Source organism: Sapajus apella, unplaced genomic scaffold, assembly GCF_009761245.1.
Source record: "Sapajus apella isolate SASKATOON/1434 unplaced genomic scaffold, GSC_monkey_1.0 scaffold103, whole genome shotgun sequence".
In the NCBI taxonomy this organism is placed as follows: Eukaryota; Metazoa; Chordata; class Mammalia; order Primates; family Cebidae; genus Sapajus; species Sapajus apella.
Window position 1 is genome coordinate 7,205,120 of NW_022437043.1, and position 13,630 is coordinate 7,218,749.

A 13,630-nucleotide genomic window follows, 5' to 3' on the forward strand; every position below is an offset into this window, starting at 1 on the left:
GGAAGCCAAGATTAGGTGAGGGCTGTCTAATCCTAGGGCACAGGACGTGCTTTACATCCCAGATCCATTCTTCACCAGATTAGACGAGGCCTACCATGCACAACAGGGTGTGTGTGTTCATAAAACCAGAGTTGGCAAGGATAAGTTTTAAGACCAGTACCCCTGTACTTAATCCTGTGCTGTCAAGGGATGGCTATATGAAGTAAGGTCTAAAATCCTTAACCTGTCAAAATTCTTGGGTTCCAGGAAGACACACGAGCAGGGCTTTGTGGTGCCTGGGGCCCGTGCCCTGCCCTGCTGCAGTAGTGATTAGTAGTGTCATGGTAGCTAAAGGAGAAAACGGGGTTTCGTTTACATACTGTGAGATCACCACAAACCTACCTCACTGTGTTGAAACGGGACAAATGCAATAGAACACATTGGGTGGTGTGTGTCTGATCCTGGGTTCTTGTCTCCCCTAAATACTGCCCCCCTCTAGTTATTGTATTTGTCTGGGCTTTGTAGGACTTCACTAATTTGGTGATTGCTAGGTGGCCTAGTTTGTGTAAATATAATGTATTGGTCTTTCTCCCTGTTCTTTGGGGTTTTGTTTACAAACTTCTTTTTGTATTGAGAGAAAAATAGCCAAAGCATCTTTGACAGAAGGTTCTGCACCAGGCAAAAAGATCTGAAACATTAGCTTGGGAGGCCATCTTCTTAAAGTGGGGATCTTGAACCATCCTTTCTTTTGTATTCCTCTTTACCTATCAGACCAGATCTTCTGTCCTAAAAACGTGTCTTCCACCCTGCCCTCTTTTCTGTTCACCCCCAAAAGAAAACCTACACACCCACACCCGTACACACATAATGCTTGGAGTGTCTCCACAACTTTTAAACAATGCATGCAAAAATCCGGAAGAAGCTAGAAACTCTACATTCCTTGTTCCAGCCCCCTGAATCAAGACCAATACATTTGTTTGGTGAGCCACCATGTCCGGCCAACCATTTCATGATGTATTCATGACAAATACTTAAGACACTGCTGTAGGCCAGGTGTGGTGCCTCACGACTGTAATCCCAGTACTTTGGGTGGCCAAGGTAGATGGATCACGAGGCCAGGAGTTCAAGACCATCCTGGCCAACACAGTGAAACCCCATCTCTACTAAAATACAAAAAATTAGCTGGGCATGGTGGTGTGTGCCTGTAATCCCAGCTACTTGGGAGGCAGAGGCAGGGGAATCACTTCAAACTGGGAGGTAGAGGTTGCAGTAAGTTCAGATCATGCCACTGCACTCCAGCCTGGGTGACAGAGCAAGACTCCGTCTCAAAAAGAAAAAAAAAAAAGAAAAAAAGACACTGCTGTATTTTAGATGGATCAAACTTACTTAATTTTTAATCCTAAAGTAGAGAGATGCAACTGGGGGACTTCCATGTAGAAAGTGGGGTCAGGAGGCCAAGAAAGGGAATATGAATGTATATCCAAGTCACTCAGGAACTTTTATGCAGGTGCTAGAAACTTATGTCAAAGTGGCCATAAGATTGTTTAATAGGAGGTGAACGAATGTAACTCTATATTTACTGCTAGAAACCAAAGCTTTGTGTAAAATCTTGAATTTATGGGAGGGAGGGTAGGAAAGCCTGTACCTGTCTATCCTTTTCCTGATCCCTTTCCCTCATTCCTAAACTGCAGGAGATTGGGCCCTTTTGGGCTTTGGTGATCCCATCACTGGGGTGTGTTTATCTGATGGTTGATTTTGCTGTACTGGGTATTTCCTTTCCAATTTTCTAATCATTTATTAACACATGCTGACTCTTCCCTTCCCTTCTCCTTTCCCTTGGAAAATACAATGAATAAATAAAGACTTATTGATACTCAAAAAAAAAAGATAGATGTATAAATATATAAAATAGATGTATAAATATATACAATATATAAATATATATTTATAAATATGTAAAATATAATCGATGTATAAACATATAAAATATAATAGATGGTGCAACCACCAAAAATGTATACAAAGATATACATCCAAAAACATAATATTTAAATAAAAATAGAATTCTAAAAATATGTTTAATAACCCATAGGAGGGAAGGAAACAAAAAACAGAAAAATGAAAAACAGAGAACAACAAATAATAAAAAATAAAATGGCAGGCATAAGCCCCAATATATCAATAATTAAAGTACAATTAAAAGACAGAGATCAACAAAATAGATTAAAATAGGCTCAATTACATACCAACTTCAAGAAAATCACTTCATAATGATGTATATATGTGAAAAGTAAAAGGATGAAAAAAGATATACTTTGCATATATTAATCAAAAAAACCAGGAGTGGCTAAACTAATTTTAGATAGAGTAGACTTCAGAGCACAGAAAATAATGAGGGACAGAGACATTGCATAATGATAAAAGGATCAATCCATCAAGGAGACATAGAAATTTTAAACATGTATGCAAAAACAACAGAGTTGCAAGATATATGAAGCAAGAACTGGTAGAACTGAAAGGGGAATTAGCTAAATCCACAATTATAATTGGAGACTTCAATATCCTTCTCCCAACAAATACTTCAGTTTAATTTTTTTTAAGTTTTGTTTTTTTTTTTAACTTTTATTTTAGGTTTGGGAATACTTGTGAAGGTTTGTTACATAGGTAAACTCATGTCATAGGAGTTTATTGTACAGATTATTTCATTATCCAGGAATTAAGTCAAGTAACCAGTAGTTATCTTTTCTGTTCCTCTCCTTCCTCCCACCCTCTACCCTCAAGTAGACCCCAATGTCTATTGTTTCCTTCTTTGTGTTCACAAGTTCTCCTCATTTAGCGCCCACTTATAAGTGAGAACACGTGGTGTTTGGTTTTCTGTTCCTGTGTTAATTTGTTGTTCCTGTGTTAGTTTGCTGAGGATGGTATTTTAAAAAAATACGAAACATGGAGTTATCATGTGACCCATAACTTTCATTTCTGGGCATTTATCCCAAAGAAACAAAAACTTATTTCCATGCAAACATCTGTATACAATTGTTCATGTCACCTTTATTTGTAATAACCAAAGAAAGTTGGAAATAATTCAAATGCCCAATGGGTGAATGGTGAAACAAACTGTGGTATAACAATGGCATGTAATACTATACAGTAATAAAAAGTAACTAACCACTGATACATGGGACAACTTGGATGCATCTCAAGAGTATTTCACTGAGTAATAAGAGAGACAGTCTTAAAAGATAACATACTGTATGATTCTATTTATATACCACTCTTGAAATAGCAAAACTATAGAAATGAGAAACAGATTAGTGGCTGCCAGGGAATAAGGATTTTGGGTATGGAAGAAGTAGGTATAAGCATAAAGGGGTAACATGAGGGAGATCTTTGAAGTGATGGAATAGTTTTATATCTTGATTGAAGTTTTTATAGGAATCTGCACATGTGATTAAATGACAGAACTATGCACACAGTTTGTAGCAATGCTTACTTCTTGGTTTTGATACTGCACTATAATTATATAATATGTAAACATTAGGGAAGACAGAGCGAATGGTACATGAGACGTCTTGGTACTATGTTTGTAACTTACTGTGAATCTATAGTGGCTTTATATATATGTATAAATTTCCATACCCATTAGCAGTCACTCCCTATCTGACAACCTCCTCTCACCTTGCCAGCTCTAGGCAACCACTAATCGGCTTGACTATTTGGGATATTAACTATGAATGGAATAATAAAATATGTAGTATTTTGTGACTTGTTCTTTCATGTAACAATGGTTTTAAGGTGTATTCATGTTGTGCCAGTACCACTAGCAATTTATTCCTGTTTATTGGCAAATATTATTCCATTGTAGGGATCCAATCCTGAGCTGCTGCTAATCGGCCATCTTGGATCTCTCTCCCAGTAAACATTATTATTAAACTATAATGTACATGCAGAAAAGCACATGGGCAATTGAGTCAATAAACTATCAGAAACAGAACACACCCATGTATCAAAAAACAGAACTTATCTTCCATCCCCTCCTGCCTAAAGTCTTCCTGTGTCTCTTTCCAAGCACTATTACTAATCAAGGATAACCAATATCCTATTTTGATTGCCATATATTCCTGTTTCTTTTTTGAGATAGAGTCTCACTCTGTAGCCAAGGCTATTGTGCAGTGGTGTTATCACAGCTCTCTGCAGCCTACAGGGGTTCCAAAGGCCCACTTAAGAAGGGTGGCAATGAATGAAATGATTGAAGGAGAGTGTCAATAGGCTGAGGAAAAGTACGAATGGAAAGAGACAATGAATGGTACGTGTGGGGTTTGAGGAGTGGTTAAAGTAACTGACAGAACAAGGTCACTGATATAAGTATATGGAGATGGGGGATGAGCATAGAGAGTGAGCTGATTCATTCATTCAACAAATATTTACTCAGTATTTCTTGTAAGACATGTACTATGCTAGGGCTGGGAAACAGAGATTAATAAATATAGTTTCTACCCTCAAGTTACTTGTGGTATAGTGGGGGAAGCACTTGGTCACAGTATAAGTATCAAGTAGGGGAAAAGGATACTGTAGAAATGTACATAATTTCTGCATAGGCCTGACTAAGAAGACTTCTGGAGGTACAGGTATCTGAGCTGACATTTGAAATTATGAAGGAAAGATGAGGAAATGAAGCACCATTATTTATAATAACCAAAGGTGTAAATGGTGTAAACAACCCAAATGTCCATCACTTGATGACAGAGAGCAAGTGGTTAAACATTTACCAGCACAGCAGTGCATGGGAGCCATTAATATGGAGGCAGTAATTAAAACTATGTGAATGAATGCTATCACTGAGGTAGAATACAGAGTGGGATGAGAAGAGGGCCCAGGAATTGGACTAGTAAGAGAAGTTCAAAACCTCAAATTTGAATCCCTCAGTGGTCCTTAGACTAGTAAAAAGGAAGAAAGTTATGCTTTTCCCACTATAAAGCTAAGGTACCTAGTCAGGAAGGCAAAGTGTTGGCAAATTAGTGTTCATCTGTCTCCTGGAGACCAGCCAGGGAGTGAGAAATGAGGAAGTTGCCTGGACAAAAAAATCCCACCCTGAAATTCAAGTCTTGTTAAGCGAAGTTATTTAAAAAAGGACAGGAATGCTTGCATAGCTTAATTGGGCATGTGTGTCAAGGGGTGGGTGGTTGGGAGGAATCTTCACATATAAAAAACAGCTAACAACATGACTCCTTTATTTATACATTTGTGCATCTCCATGAGCATTTAATGAGCACCTCCTAAGTTTCAGGCTTACACTAGGAACAGTGAGCATGAAATAAGTGGGTAATATGGCAACAGTAAGTACTGCAGAGTTGTGGTCAGAGAAATCTTGAGGGAGATTTGAGCTAGGCCTTGAAGGCTAGCTAAGAAGTACCTGGATGGAAAGAAAAGGATGGGAACTGTTTTCTAAATAAAGCATAAGAGAAAAACAGAAATGGGAAAGGAGGGAGGAATAATAATATTTAACACTTAAAGATGTATTACTATGTGCCAAACACCATTCTAAGAGCTTTATATGCACTATCTCATTTAATCCTCAAAACAACTCTTTCAGATAAGTACCATTATCCCAATTTTACAGAAGAGAAACAGCCCACACCATAGGTAAATGGTAAAAGAGGCATCATGAACCCAGATTGTCTGGCTCCAGAGCCTACATTCTTAACTAATATCCCATTTACCGCCTGGAGTGTGCAAGGTGTTTTCTTGAGGGTGTGTGGTAGCAGAGGTCCAATTAGATCACACAGAATGTGAAGCCATGAGTTGACAAAGTTTGATAGGTAAGAAGGGAGGCAGCTTCAAAGAATCTTGAATTCTAGAGACTTGCATCAAATGTTGCAGAACAAGCACAGCAGGCCCAACTTTGAATCCTGAACCTGCCGTTGATTAGTTCTGGAACATGGGCAAAGTCAGTAGTAACCTCCATGTCCTCCTATTTCAACTGGGTATGTCAATGCCAGTTTTGTAAGGTTGTCGTAATGATTAAATGAACAAAACCATATAAAGTGTCCAGCACAGGGTAGATCACCATAAATGGAAGCTATCACTATTATTACTTTATGACTTGTAGTGTTCTCAGCATAGCCTTTAGAAGAACTATTTTAGTGTTCTTAGTGATCCCTTAAAGGCTCATTTAAATTAAATTCCTAGTGAAAATACATTTACTTTTTGGGTCACTTCCTCTCCTGGTGGCTTGCGGCTCAGACTACTGACCCTCTATAGCTTTGGGTGTCTTCTAGTTGGCAAGTATGACATAGACAGGCTTGAGTTAGAAAAGCTGTCCCACATATGTAGCCACCATTCCTAGGAGGTAGTGTGCCACCACTGGGGTGGGAATAGCTAAAAAGGAGTGAGACTGTATCTCAACTACTTTTCCTGCTATTGGTCTATATGCCATTGCTAGACTTGGAAGATGTCTGCATTGCCTAGTCCCTGTTATCTACACCAATCCAGAGAATTTGGGGAAACTGTGTGTGCATGGAAAGGATGTGTTATATTAGATTCAGAATAGACTAAAGGGGGACGGGCTTTTCCCCATTTCCGAGTACACTCTGCTCTCTGATGAAGCGTTATGCCTCTCCCTTTTCATTTTTTGGATCTGCTAAGAAACTCTTAACCTGCCTGATGTCTTCATGGAAATGCAGATTTTAGAAGCATGCAGTTGAAAGCATGACTGGAATTAGCTGATATTCTCAAGAATTTTCAAACTGTAAATGCTGGTAGACAGGACCCATAAAACAGGGAGTGGGGAGGTACAAAACCTATTACTTTTCATGTCTGCAGATGTTTTAATGTACAACTGTCATCCAAAATAGAAAAGCAGAGCTTTCTCTCTTCTAGGTTACAAATGTCTGCCTAGAGATCTGAGGCACTTCTTAAAGGTGAACTGCAAAGGGGGTAGAGTGGATTCCCCACCTGGGGTATTATCTATAGGCTGTAAAGTGGGTCTCTGCTTGACTGTCTGCAGGAGGGGCCGGGGGGGTCACACTCTTTCCTGCTTCGGCTATAATTGCTGCTTACTCAGCAGGCAAATGGGCACATATGGCCTCAAATTTCAGAATATTCTTTTCTCTTGCAATGGTCCTAGGGTAGGTGATCAGATTGGTTTAGGGCACATCAGGCCAATTAGCCCAAGTTGCCTCACCTTCACTACAGTGGCTCTATGATTCTGCTGGCTTCAGCTCTTTTCTATCATCCTCTAGAGGACAGAAGACTTCCCAGAGTCCATAGCCAACCTGCTAAATATCTTCAGAATTGGACTGAAACAGGAACAGGACAAGATGAGAGTTAATGGCAGCTGCTTGATTAAAGCAATTCTTCAGCCCAACAGAGAATGTGATGGAGGAGTCTGAACCAAACATTCTTGATTCTTTATCCTTTTTTTTTTTTTTTTTTTTTTTTGTATTTTTAGTAGAGACGTGGCTTCACCATGTTAGCCAGGAGGGTCTCGAACTCCTGACCTTCTGATCCACCTGCCTTGGCCTCCCAAAGTGCTGGGATTACAGGCGTGAGCCACTGCGCCCAACTGATTCTTCTCTTTTGATCACACCTCATAAATGCTCTTTCTTCACAACCAGGTCTACATTCATTATTTACTCGGAATTTGACCATTCTTTAATCTTTTTCACCACTACCACTTTGTTCTAAGCCACCATTCACTCATTGGCCTCCTTACTCATCCCCCTGTTTCCACCCTTGCCTGTCTACAGTCTGTTTTCGTCACATAAGCCAGAGGGATACTTTCAATGCCAAAGTCAGATATATCACTTTTCTGCTCCAGATCCTCCAATGACTTTCTATCTCATTCAGAGTAAAAGTTAAAATCCTTACCATGGGGATTCAGGGGATCATGGCGGACAGACAGCAGCATGCAGAGGCTTGCATTGTGAACTTTACCTCCAAGTTGACTGCAAGAACAAACCAGCAATGCTGGGAGGAACCACAGACCCTCTGAAGGAAGCAGACTGCTCCTGCTGGACCTGGGAGACACTCCAAATACTGTGAGTGCCCCAACTGTGGAAGTGGGAAAGGGAGACCCTCCTCTTCTAAACACACACTCCCACTGGAGAAGCTGAAGGTCTGTTTGTGGGAGAAGTTTCTGACTTTACCTGGAGCTGAGTCAAGTTAGAGAGCAAGTGACATACAGGAGTAGAGAAAGCAGCAGAAAGGCCCTGGGAGCTTGCTGGGTCCCCAAGCAGTCCTTCCTGGCACCACAGGGATCCACTGGGAGGATGGCCAGAGAAGCAGGAGGTAAAACTCCACAGGGAGAAGGAATTCTGTACCTAACTTTCTATTTGAACCGGGTGAGAAGCCTCCTGGCCAGAACTCGGGGGAGGGAGCAAATCAGGTGTGCAGACTTCACAGGGGAAGAGCTAAAGCCTTTTGCTCTTGCAGCTGGAAGGAGGATAGCCTTGGGGAAATTTTCAAGCCCATCTCACCCTCTGCCTGGAAACAGACTTGGGGCTGTTGAGGGGCACAGTGGGAGTGAGACTGGCCCTTCAGTTTGCATGGGAGCTGGGTGAGGCCTGTGACTCCCAGCTTTCCCCCACTTCCCTGACAACCTTCATGATTCAGCAGAGGCAGCCATAATCCTCTTAGGTACACAACTCCAGTGACCTGGGAATCTCACCCCTATCCCCCACAGCAGCCACAGCAAGACCTAACCCAAGGAGAGTCTGAGCTCAGACAAGCATAGCCCTGCCTCCACCTGATGGTTCTTCCCTATCCTCCCTGGTAATGGAAGACAAAGGGCATACAATTTTGGGAGTTCTAGGGCCCTGCCCACCACCTGTCCCTCTCCACACTACTATAGCTGATACTTTCTGGAAAGTGCCACCTCCTGGCAGGAGGCCAACCAGCACAAAACTAGAGCATTAAACCACCAATGCTAAGGACCTCCATGGAGTCTATTGCACCCTCCACCACCTCTACTGGAACAGGTGCTGGTATCCATGGCTGAGAGACCCATAGATGGTTCATAATACAGGACTCTGTGCAGGCAACCCCCAGTACAAGCCTGGTGTTGGGTAGACTCACTGCGTGGCTAGACCGAGGAGAGAAGCCACAATCACTGCAGCTGGGCTCATAGGAAGCCACATCCATAGGAAAAGGGGGAGAGTACTACATCAAGGGAACACCCATGGGACAAAAGAATCTTGAACAACAGCCTTTAGCCCTAGACCTTCCCTCTGACAGAGCCTATCCAAATGAGAAGAACCAGAAAACCAACGCTGGTAATATGACAAAACAAGCCTTTTCTTTCTTTTTTCTTTTTTTTTTCCAGGAGGGGGAGGCTACAGTGAGCTGAGGTCATGCCACTGAGCTCCAGCCTGGCGACAGAGCAAGACTCTGTTTCTTTTTTTTTTTTTAAGAACGAGAGAAAGGAAGAAAAAGAATTAAAAAAAAAAAGAAAAAGAATAAAGGAAAGGAAGAAAGAGGAAGAGGAAGAAGGAGAGAGAACAGGGGTGTTGCTTTATTGCCCGGGCTAGAATGCAGTCTAAAACTGGGTATACCTGTAATTGTGTTTAATAAAAGAGACATAAAAAAAAAATGAGGAAAGAAAATAATTAACAAGCAGCCAACCAATATTTCATTTAAACCTGTAAATACGTGTGATGTAGTACTGATAAGAGTGTATATTTTGTGTATTTAAAGTGGAGAGTTCTATGAATGTTAAATTAAGTCTACTTGTTCCAGATCTGAGTTCAAGTCCTGGATATCGATGTTAACATTCTGTCTCATTGATCTATCTAATATTGATGTTGAAGTCTCCCGCTATTATTGTGTGGGGGTCCAAGTCTCTTTGTAAGTCTTATATATCTGGGTATTTCTGTATTGGGTGCATATATGTTTAGGATCTTTAGCTCTTCTTGTTACATTGATCCTTTTATCTTTATGTAATATCGTTCTTTGCTTCTTTTGATCTTTGTTGCTTTGAAATCTATTTTATCAGCAAAAATTGCAACTCCTGCTTTCTATTTATTTATTTTAGCTCTCCATTTGGTTGGTAAATTTTTCACCATCACTTTGTTTTGAGTCTTTATGTATCCTTGCATGTGAGATGGATCTGGATGTAACATACCAATGGGTCTTGGCTTTTTTTGCCTGTCTGTGTCTTTGGATTGGGGGATTTAGTCAATTTAAATTTAGAAGTAATAACAATATATGTGTGTTTGATACTGTCATTTAATGTTAGCTGGCTGTTTTGCCCATTAGTTGATGCAATTTCTTAATTATGTTGATGTTCTTTATTTTTTGGTATTTTTTAGAAAGGCTGATACTGGTTGTTCCTTTCTATTTGTAGTGGTTCTTTCAGAAGCTCTTGTAAAGCAGGCCTGATGGTGATGAAATCTCTGAGTGCTTGCTTGTTCACAAAAGACTCTACCCTTCCTTCGCTTATGAAGCTTAGTTTGGCTGGATGTAAAATTCTGGGTTGAAAGTTTTTTTCTTTAAGGATGTTGAATATTGGCCCCCACTCTCTTCTGGCTTGTAGGGTTTCTACTGAGAGATCTGCTGTGAGGCTGATGGGCTTCCCTTTATGGGTAACCTGACCTTTCTCTCTGGCTACCCTCAGTATTTTCTCTTTCATTTCAACCCTGGTGAATCTGGCGATTATGTGCCTTGAGGTTGGTCTTCTTGAGGAATATTTTTGTGATGTTCTCTGTATTTCCTGGAGTTGAATATTGTCCTGCCTTGCTATGTTGGGAAAGTTTTCCTGAATAATATCCTGAAGCGTATTTTCCAGCTTGGATTGATTCTCTTCGTCACATTCAGGTACACCTATCAAACGTAGATTAGGTCTTTTCACATAGTCCCATATTTCTTGGAGACTTTGCTCGTTCCTTTTTATCCTTTTTTCTCTAATCTTGTCGTTTTGTTTTATTTCATGAAGTTGGTCTTCGACCTGTGATATCTTTTCTTCTGCTTGATCAATTCGGCTGTTAAAACTTGTGCATAGTTCACGAAGTTCTCGTGTTGTATTTTTCAGCTCCATTAATTCACTTATATTCCTCTCTAAATTGTTTGTTATTGTTAACATTTCTTCAAACCTTTTTTCAAAGTTCTTGGTTTCTTTGCATTGGGTTAGAACAAGTTCTTTTAATTCCCAGAAGTTTCTTATCATCCACTTTTTAAAGCCAGCTTCTGCTAATGGAACACAGTCTTTCTCCATCAGGCCTTGTTCTGTTTCTGATGAGGAACTGTGATCCCCTGTAGAGGGAGAGGCATTCTGATTTTGGGTATTCTCAGCCTTTTTAGGCTGGTTTCTTCCCTTCATTATAAATTTATCCATCTGTGGTCTTTATAATTACAGTCTTTATAGTTGGGTTTCTGAATGGACGTCCAACTTGTTGATTCCCAGCGCTGGAATCTGAGCAACCCACTGCTCCGGCCATAACAGCGACTTTAAGATTGATGGTGCTTTTCTGACTCTGCACCAAGAACTGCCACACCAAGGCAGCGGCAAAACCGCCTCACCGGCCTCAAGAGTCATGCTGGCGACATGTGGGACTCCTCCGCTGGGAATCTCCTGGTGTGTGAGCAACAAAAATTGATCTGAAAGTGTGGCGTCCTCTCGTTCTCTGCTCTTTCAGTGGGAGCTTTAATCCCGAGCTGCTAGTGATCAACCATCTTGGATCTCTGTCCCCCAAAACAAGCCTTTCAACACCCCCCAAAAAATCACAATAGTTCACCAGCAATGGATCCAAACCAAGAAGAAATCCTGGATTTACCTGAAAAAAAATTCAGGGGTTTAGTTATTAAGCTAATCAGGGAAGGACCAGAGAAAGGCAAAGCCCAATGCAAGGAAATCCAAAAAATGATACAAGAGGTGAAGGGAGAAATATTCAGGGAACTAAATAGCTTAAAGAAAAAAAACAATCAAAAATTCAGGAAACTTTGGATACACTTATGAAATGGGAAATGCTTTGGAAAGTCTCAGCAATAGAATTGAACAAGTAGAAGAAAGAAATTCAGAGCTCAAAGGCAAGGTCTTCAAATTAACCCAATCCAACAAAGAAAAAAGAATAAAAAAATATGAACAAAGCCTCCAAGAATTCTGGGATTGTGTGAAATGACCAAAACTAAGAATAATCAGTGTACCTGAGGAAGAAGAGAATTCTAAAAGCCTGGAAAACATATTTGGGGGAATAATCAAGGAAAACTTCCCCAGTCTTGTGAGAGACCTAGACAACCAAATACAAGAAGCACAAAGAACACCTGGGAAATTCATTGCAAAAAGATCTTTGCCTAGGCACATTCTCATCAGGTTAACCAAAGTTAAGATGAAGGAAAGAATCTTAAGAGCTGTGAGACAGAAGCACTAGGTAACCTATAAAGGAAAACCTATCAGATTAATAGAAGATTTCTCAGCAGAAACCCTATAAGCTAGAGGGGATTAGGGTCCTATCTTCAGCCTCCTCAAATGAAACAGTTATCAGCCAAGAATTTTGTATCCAGCAAAACTAAGCATCATATATGAAGGAAAGATACAGCTGTTTTCAGACAAACAAATACTGAAAGAATTTACCATTACCAAACTACCACTATAAGAACTGCTAAAAAGAGCTCTAAATCTTGAAAGAAATCCTGGAAACACATCAAAATACAACCTCTTTAAAGCACAAATCACACAGGACCTATAAAACAAAACTACAAGTTAAAAGGCAAAAAAAAAAAAAAAAAAAAAAGTACACAGGCAACAAAGAGCAAAATTAAAGCAATGGTACCTCACATTTCAACACTAACATTGAATGTAAATGGCCTAAATGCTCCACTTAAAAGACACAGAACTGCAAAATGGATAAGAACCCACCAACCAACTATCTGCTGCCTACCGGAGACTCACCTAACACATAAGAACTCACATCAACTTAAAGGAGTGGAAAAAGGCATTCCATGCAAATGGACACCAAAATCAAGCACGGGTAGCAATGTTTATATCAGACAAAACAAACTTTAAAGCAACGGCAGTTAAAAGAGACAAACAGGGACAGTCTTTAATGGTAATAGGCCTTGTCCAACAGGAAAAATATCACAATCCTAAACATATATGCACCTAACACTGGAGCTCCCAAATTTATATAACAATTACTAACAGACCTAAGAAATGAGATAGACAGCAACACAGTAATAGTGGGGGACTTCAATACTCCACTGACAGCACTAGACAAGTTATCAAGACAAAAAGTTAACAAACAGATTTAAACTATACCTTGGAACAAATGGACTTAACGGATATATACAGAAAATTTTATCCAACAACCACAGAATACACATTCTATTCAACAGTACATGGAACCTTCTCTAAGATAGAACATATATTGGGCCATAAAGTGAGACTCCATAAATTTAAGAAAATCAAAATTATATCAAGCACTGTCTCAGACCACAGTGGAATAAATCTGGAAATCAACTCCAAAAGGAACCTTCAAAAACATGCAAATGCATGGAAATGAAATAACCTTCTCCTGAATGAGCATTGGGTCCAAAACGAAATCAAGATGGAAATTTAAAAATTCTTCAAACTAAGTGATAATAATGACACAATCTATCAAAACCTCTGGGATACGGCAAAGGCAGTGCTAAGAGGAAATTCATAGTCCTAAACACCTACATC